The following is a 9,101-nucleotide window of genomic DNA, read 5'->3' on the forward strand; positions in this document are numbered from 1 at the left end:
TTTTACTCACACTTGCTGTCCTGCGGCAAAACACGAGGGTATTTGTGTTTTAGATCAATTCTGAGTGATCATGCCAGTAAATGTTGAAATATGTCCCTAAATAAATTGGTCCTGCCAGAATAATTGCATGAAACTTATGTTTGTATCATCTCAGTGAGGTTTAAACATGCACAGTAACGCAAATGTAATGTCTTTGGACATTTCAGTGTGGATGATGACTCTGGAAAAAATGCCTTGGCTTTGTGGTTTAAAAAAAATGCCATCGTCATTCTACAGAATTACTCAGCCTTTCACCGCGGTGGGAAGCGAGAGAGGCTTGCTGCTGCTGCTGCTGCGATCCAGCACTCGAGGAGAGCCAGGTCTTGGGCGGGACGATCGTGGTATAGAGCGAGGCGAGCTCGGGGCTTTGCACGGTCTATTGGCCACAACGAGTGGCTTGGCGAGAAGAGCAGCTGTCGTGATGACGCTTAATGGTGCTCAGTGGCTGTGTTTGGCGGGGTAGGAATGATCATGGGTCCGGCAAAAGCGGCAGATCTGAAAAATCCCCGGAATAGATCTCTTCGTTGGAAGGAAAATTGGGTCTGTGATAAGATGACAGACAGAGCGAACCGAATGCTGATAAACCGTCAATGGAGATAGGTAAGTCAGCTGTATTTATACCCTAGTGTTGATTATCTTAAGTGTGCTCCACCTGTGCTAATTAATCTGACGTGCTCCTCCCAAATCTTGTTGATGAAACTTCATAATGTTTTATGGAGTGATGTGACCAAACTGGAACTTTTGGACCCATGGATCAGCAGTATGGTCTGGTGCAAAAAAGGCAAAGCTTATAAACAGAAGAACACCATCTCCATGATCAAACTTGGAGGTGGACCAGTCCTTTTATAGGGGTGTTTTACTGTTGCAGGAAGTGGAAATTATGACTGTATGAAGGATATAATCGATTCTTTGAAGTATCAAGCTATTTTGGCTAGAATTGTGATGCCTGTGATGCAAAGACTATCGTGGAGGGCAATCCCAAATTATACATCCAATTCTTCTTGTGCATGGTTCAGGGATCAGTCATAGGATGTACTTGAGTGGCCTGTACAGTCTCCAGATTTAATTTTCATTGAAAATATTTGGTTGAATTTGAAGAAAGCAGAGGCAATGTGAAAACCAAAGATTATCAGTGATCTAAAAGCTTTTTCTGACGAGGAATGATCCAAGCTTCTATGCACTTATAGGCAGCATTTATAGGTGGATTTAAAAATTTGACTTTTGGGGGTTGAATAATTTTAAACATGAATGTTTAGAGCCAATTTGATTTTTATCATGTGTAATCAATGTTACATTCTCAGAATCACTCAAATGTGTATTAAAGGTCCCATATTGTCAAAGTTGAAATTCCCTTGCCTATTGCTACTCAAAACGTACCCAAAACTAGCCAAATCAAGTTCCGAGGGTGGTCCCCCATTAAAAAAAGTTCAAAAGTTTTAGACCTGTACTATTTTTTTACGTTTTTAAAAAGTCCCTTCTGCTCACCAGAATACAGCAAAAACAGTAATGTTGTGTAATATTACTGATTCTTTGATCAGTTGAAAGTTCAAGAGTTAACTTCCAATAACATACAATGTACTTGTTACATCACACAAAGAATGGCATCTACACTAATATTAGTCTGTCTCTTTGAGGTCACTGTAGCCACCAGATCCAGTTCGTATCCATCCCAGATAGTGGATCGGCACCTAGAGACGACCTCTACAGACCTGAATTTCAGTGGAGACCAGGACAACTAGATGAGCAACAGAGACAGATCCCCAGTGAAGACATTATCTCCTAGACAGTCATCAGAACAAGACCACAGAATCAGTCCAGAGTCCTCTGTACAATATAACTTTGCTGCAGCATGGATCAACCTGCTGGTTCATCTGGCCAGAAAAGAATTGTGCCTCCGACTGAGCCTTCTCCATTTTGTCACCAATGGAGTTTTGGTTCCTTGCCACTGTCGCGTCTGGCTTGCTTAGTTGGGGACACTTAATTTCCAGCGATATCGTCGACTTGATTGCACAGATACTATTTAAACTGAACTGAGCTGGATGATGGCTGTAGTAAGTTCGTGAGAGGAAAGGAAGAAGTCAGAGGGGTCGGCTGGACTGCTAACGAATTTATTAACTCAAATTCAAACTCAAACTTTATAAACACCAATGGTGACTTTTACTCTGACATCAACACAGACACGATTGCACAACACTTCCAGGTTACTCGTTCCAGGTTCCGTTTCTGGTTTGCGTCAGCAGTCCGTCTCTCTCTCGACTGCTTCTGTCTCTCCTGGCATTTTATACTCTCTCCGGGCCAATTACTGAAACAAGAGACAGGTGTTGATAGTTTTTGCCCAAACCACTCACTTACCGCTCGTCTCCTGATTCTCTCTCCCGCTGCAGACTTCACTAAACCACGCCCACCTTGCCACATACATTCCACCGCCCATCTCAGGCCGGGGAGCCATCCGGTCTGCAGCCCCTCCCCCCCATTTCTGGAGAGGAAGTAGGTCACCGCCATCCTTTTTAGTAAGGTCAGTCAAAGGGCTGGTGAGGTCCGAATAATTAGGAATAAACCGTCTATAATATCCCACCAGCCCCAAGAACTGCCTTACCTCCTTTTTGGTCTTGGGACGTGGGCAGGTCGCAATAGCGGCTGTCTTTTCAATTTGGGGACGCACCTGTCCATGCCCCAAGTGGAAGCCCAGATACCTTACTTCCACACGCCCAATCGCACACTTCTTTGGGTTGGCCGTGAGTCCCGTCCCCCTCAGCGATCTCAGGACAGCCCTCAGATGCTGCATATGCCGCTGCCAATCATTACTAAATATAATGATGTCATCCAGGTAGGCAGCCGCATATGCAGCATGGGGCCGCATAATCTTATCCAGGAGGTGCTGAAAGGTAGCTGGTGCCCCGAACAACCCAAATGGAAGTGTAACAAACTGGTGTAATCCAAACGGCGTTGTGAAAGCTGTCTTTTCTTTGGATAATGGAGACAAGGGGATCTGCCAATAACCCTTTGTTAAGTCCAATGTCGAATAAAAACGAGCCGTGCCTAGCCGATCAAGCAATTCGTCAACCCGTGGCATTGGATACGCGTCGAATTTCGACACAGCATTCACCTTGTGGTAATCCACACAGAACCGGACTGAGCTGTCCGTTTTCGGAACTAAAACTATCGGGCTCGCCCAGTTACTATTGGATTCTTCTATTACCCCCATGTCAAGCATTGCGCCTAATTCAGCCTGAACTACCTTTTTCTTGTGCTCAGGTAAGCGATATGGCCAACTGCGAACTACCACGCCCGGCACGCACGTCTCGATATGGTGCTGAATCAGGTTAGTATGGCCAGGTAGGGGCGAGAAGACGTCGGCAAACTCTGCCTGTAATTTCGTTAAATCAGTGAGTTGGGATGGCGAGAGGTGATCTCCCCCTGGGGCCAGGGCGAGGGATTGTGGTTTGACATTCGCCTCTGGTCCGAGATCATCCTCCCCACCAATCACCGTTGCCAACAAAACTGATTCCGCCTCATTCCATTTTTTAGGAGGTTGAGGTGATAGATCTGACGCGCCCCGTTCCTATCGGACCGTATTACCTCATAATCGAGATCTCCGACTTGTCGTGCGACCTCAAATGGTCCCTGCCACTTAGCCATTAATTTAGAGCTCGACGTTGGGAGAAATACAAGTACTTTCTCTCCCGGTGAAAATTTGCGTAATCTAGTTCCCCTGTTACACAGCTGGCTCTGGCGGTCCTGGGCTTTTTAACAAATTCTCCATTGATAGCCGTCCCAACGTGTGGAGTTTTGTTCTCAAGTCCAGCACATACTGAATTTCTTTTTTGCCCTGAGATGGCCCCTCCTCCCAAGTTTCTCTCAGTACATCCAGCACCCCTCGGGGCTGGCGTCCATAGAGAAGCTCAAAGGGGGAAAACCCCGTGGAGGCTTGTGGGACCTCTCGCACAGCGAATAACAAGGGCTCTAGCCACCTATCCCAATTCTTGGCGTCTTCTTGAACGAATTTACGGATCATGGATTTAAGTGTGCGATTAAACCGTTCTACCAGGCCGTCGGTCTGTGGGTGATAGACGCTAGTTCGAAACGATTTAATGGTCAATTATCCGTACAGTTCACATAGCGTACGTGACATAAACGCCGTGCCCTGATCGGTGAGGATGTCTTTCGGAACCCCCACCCGGGAGATAAGACGAAACAGGGCATCCGCAACACTCTTAGCGGAAATGTTGCGGAGGGCCACTGCTTCAGGATATCGTGTTGCATAGTCAACTATGACTAATGCAAAGCGATGTCCCCATGCAGATCGCTTTAATGGCCCGATGAGGTCCATACCAATTCTCTCGAAGGGGACCTGCATTAAGGGAAGAGGGCGCAAAGGCACTTTTGGGGTGGCCGGTGGGTTCACCAACTGACATTCCGGACAAGACGCGCACCACCTGCGCACGTTGTCGTGAATGCCCGGCCAAAAGAAACGGGTCATGAGGCGATTCAGTGTTGCTGCCTGTCCAAAATGGCCCACCATAGGATTAGAATGAGCCGCATGGAAAAGCATTTCCCTGCAGCTCTTCGGAATCAACAACTGGGTTGTATTCACTTTTGTCCGAGCGTCTTGGATCACTCGATACAACCAATCTCTTAAAATGGCAAAATACGGATAGGTGAGTGGGTGGGCAGGTTGGAGAGGCTGGCCGTCGATGGAGCGGACCTGTTGAAACGCGTGTTTTAATGTCTCATCCTGAGATTCCTCCAGAGGAAAGTCATCACGCTCCGAGAGAATAAGTCTCCCGATTTCGCTCGGTTCCCCTGAAGCAGAACCCAGCGGTCCTGGCTCAGTTTCACCCACCTGCACCCGCGCGGCCTCCTTCCGTGCCTTATTTCCCCAAGAGGCATCCGCACATAATGACCCCAATAAAAACGTAAACACGTGCCAATTCATTCCCAAAATTATCGGATGCCGGAGGTGGGGACTAACCGCCACCTCCACACTATGCTTTTGTCCCCGGAATTGAATAACAATCGGGACCACCGGATACTCCACTACATTCCCGTGTACCTTAACCACGCGGCTTGTATTCAATGCCCCCGGTTGAATCAGGCTTTGATGGATTGAGGTTTGGTTACATCCTGAATCCACCTAGGCCGGATATGTACCCCCCTTGATCCTCACAGGTATTTGAGAATTGGCGCGGAGAGAGCGGAGAAACAGAAGCGCTGTCCCCTCTGGTGATGCTGCTCCCGACCCGCTGAATGATGGCCCTCTTTAGGTCGTCGAAGACTAGGAGGTTTGCCACCGGTAGCTGTTGTGCGGCCACCTGGGACTCGCCCAAGAGCAGGGGGATCAGACATACTGGCCATTGGTGGCGGGGCCAGCCGCACGCTTCCGCTGATTTTTCAAACAGTTCTAGGAATACTTCTGGGTCGTCTTGTGGTCCCATCTTGTGGAGGGGTAAGTGAGCGGGAACCGCGGCGTTCCCGTGGCCTCGGCGCGAACCTCCCGGTCGATCCAGCTCCGGAACCTCTCGCGGTCTTCCTGCTGGGCTTGAAGGATGGCGTGGAATTGCCGCTCCTGATCCGTTCTCAAGTTCAGCAGGGCCTGGTGTTGCTCCTGATGTAGGGCCGCGAGGGATGAAATGACGTCCGCAAATGGCATAGAGGAGGCATAGCGGCGGCATTCCTTCTTCCTTTCCCGGGTTTCGACACCAGTGTAGTAAGTTCGTGAGACAAAAGGAAGAGGACAAAGGGGTCGGCTGGACTGCTGATGAATTTATTAACTCAAATTCAAACTCAAACTTTATAAACACCAATGGTGACTTTTACTCTGACTAGGGTTGGACGATTAATCGAAAAATAATCAAAACCGAAATTCATAATCTCTAACCTACGTATTTTTCCCCTGTCGTTATTTCGTTTTTTTAATCCTGTTAACACTTCCCCCTTAAAAGCACACTAGCGCGTGTGTAGCCACATGACTCTGCTCTCCAGTCAGTGGCATAAAAGCAAAAAACAGAGGTGAACGCCGGTTCAACACATACTTATTGCGCGTGAGTGGTGAGCCTTGTGTCTTCACTAAACTTTGTCAGTTGTATTTGTTTTATGGTTTGGACATTCAAGCTATTATATGAACGGATGTGTATTCTTATATCGAGCTACCATGTTTGCGCAGCTGCATTGTGGCACGAACACTCATATAAAAAGTAAATGTGAAGATCGCGCGCACAGAGGAACACAGAAATTAGTTGTCAGCGCTGTCCTGTGATTTATCACTAAAGTAGCTTAGAATCTCAAAACTTATTATAGCATGTTTGTGTGCAGCGCACATGAAGCACAAGCGCATGCATAGAGAGCAGCGGTCGGCGGTCACGCTGCGGGTTCCCGGTTTGTGTCCGTTCTCGGACTGTTCTGTGTATTTTGTTCTGTGTGTTCATGTGCAGTATTTTTGCTTAAAGAGACAACAGCCTAATAAACGCGCTGCCTGTCATTAATGTTAATCAAAGAACAAAAGAAAATCATTCACTGATCTTGCCTGAATATATTTAATAACTTTACTTGATTAATCTTTATTTTATTTATAAAAATAAAACTATGCAGTGTTTTTAAACTTTTAATTACAGTTTCTGTACCTGAAATTTAGTTTAGTTGTATTTATTTATGATATTGCTTATTGATTTGTTTGTTCCTTTCTTATTACTGACCTATCTTATTACTCGTCTTTAACACTTTAATATTTGAAATTTATATTAATCTAGTTGTTTTTGCTATGGTATTTTTTTTAATCACAGGCAAAATTCCTCTTACAGTGTTTTGTAAGCTGCTTATTTTTGCTCATGTTATACAGCTACAACAGAATGCTTTGTAAAAATGTTTGACATCTAAATGTTTGACTTAATTTTTTTTTTATATTGGATTTTTTATCTTATTGGCATCGAAACTAGGAATTGATAAGAATCGGAATCGATAAAATTCAAACGATACCCCACCCTAGTAAGAAATGTTAAGAACATAGATAAAATAACTGCTGATAGTCAATCATCAATCATACATAATTTACAGTTCAAACCTTGTCAGTGAACTATGACGGCAAAAAAAAAAAAACGGAAACAAAATAATCGTTCATTAATCGTAATCGAGGTAAAATGTTCAATTAATCGAGGTTTTGATTCTAGGCCATAATCGTCCAGCCCTAACACATCAACACAGACCAGGCAGGAAGGAAGTCGAACGGAAGTTTAAGTCAGCCGCGTGCCGCCATCTGGTAGCAGAACTTCACTTGCGTTAGCATCCCATTGACTCCCATTCATATAACTAATAACTTTACATCTGAGGCGTTTAAAGACTCCATTTGTCCATTATTTATTTCTAAAGATACACGACAATGTATAAAGGGCTCCATTACCTTCTGTTACATTATGGCCCCGTTGAAACAGTTTTTGTAAAAATAGGCTAACGATTGCGTCATAACCACTCGACTCTCTGTCACACAGTAGAGAAATTACCGTACAGACAGGAGGAGAAGCTCGCAGGCAATCGGGGAGACGTCAAGAGAGAAGCCCATAGATATAGAGTCCATAAAAGCAACGGGACAAAATATTTCAGAATACTTACTCCTGCTCACTCACGCCAAAGAACTCCCCGCTCAAGCTCGCCGTCTCTGCAAGATTAATGATGGCAGTTTGCACGCACAGCTACTAGAAGATTTACATCTGTCAGACAGGTTGCTGACGTCATCAAGCTTAGTTTGAGTCTGCGCGTCAGAAACGGAAGTGTTAAAAATCACTAAAAATGGGCTTCACTTGTCTCAATTGAGTTCCAATGGGGTCGCTGTGTCCATTTCTTTTACTGTCTATGACACAGACACGATCGCACAACACTTCCGGGTTACTTGTTCCGTTTCCGGTTCGCGTCAGCAGTCCATCTCTCTCTCGACTGCTTCTGTCTCTCCTGGCGTTTTATACTCTCTCCACGCCAATTACAGAAACAAGAGACAGGTGTTGATAGTTTTTGCCCAAACCGCTCACTTACCGCTCCTCTCCTGATTCTCTCTCCCGCTGCAGACTTTGCTAAACCACGCCCCCCTTCCACAATGACATCATTGAATTCAATGATGAACTGCCTTTAACTGAAAATTGAGTGTTTACTATTGTCCTATTGTATTGACACACTGTTTTCCTACTGTAAAGCTGCTTTGACAAAATCTGTATTGTTTAAAGTGCTATAAAAAAAGAATGAAGCTAAAAAAAGAAAGCTATATTGTTATAATGTATTATTTATATATAATGTTTCTAAAGTATTTCTTTGGTCAAAAGCTTGATTGAAAAATTTAAAGATTAAATCATATTCAGTGTGTTTTCAGACTTTTGGACCCCATGCTCCATATAGGTCTGTGGTTGGATGATGGTGGGATTTATTGCTTTGGTAAGAAATGTGTGTTGAGAGCAAAGATGTAAACATGTTCATTAAAGAACTGTGATGTGCAAAACATTGTGGAAGCATGATTGTTTCATGCCACATTCATCTTTGAGCAGCTAGTAGATTAGATTTCTGCCTCTGCTGTTGCTGTCACTCCCTGTTAAGACAAGCACATCAAGATCAAACAAAGGCAGCATTTAGAGGTAGTCGTTAGGTGCAAAGACAAAGGCAGTGGGCGGTACGAACAAAATGCTGCTTAATTAAAAAGTCAACTCTGCCTCACCACTGCTAATATGGGCTGACAGAGGTCAGGGACAGTACTGTTTAGTTTGGATAGACTTATTAGAGGATAACCTCCTTTGTCATCTTAAAATCTGCTTTTATTCTTCTGAGGAAACTAAGACTAGAAATTCCTTTAACAGATAGAATGTTTTCACATGACAAACAAAGGTCTTGTAACGATTACTTGGCAATGCAGCATCTATATCCCACAAATTTGTCTTCTGAAAAGAAAATGATTTTGTTTTTTTATTTTTACTTCCAGAACATAATGTTGTGCTCTATTGAGAATAGCAGTTTCTTCTACTCCTATTGTTTGGAAGGTTAAATGTTTGGAACTTTTTTTCTTTCTTTCTTTCTTTCTTTCTTTCTTTCTT

Source organism: Carassius carassius, chromosome 12 (genome assembly GCF_963082965.1).
Source record: "Carassius carassius chromosome 12, fCarCar2.1, whole genome shotgun sequence".
NCBI lineage: Eukaryota > Metazoa > Chordata > Actinopteri > Cypriniformes > Cyprinidae > Carassius > Carassius carassius.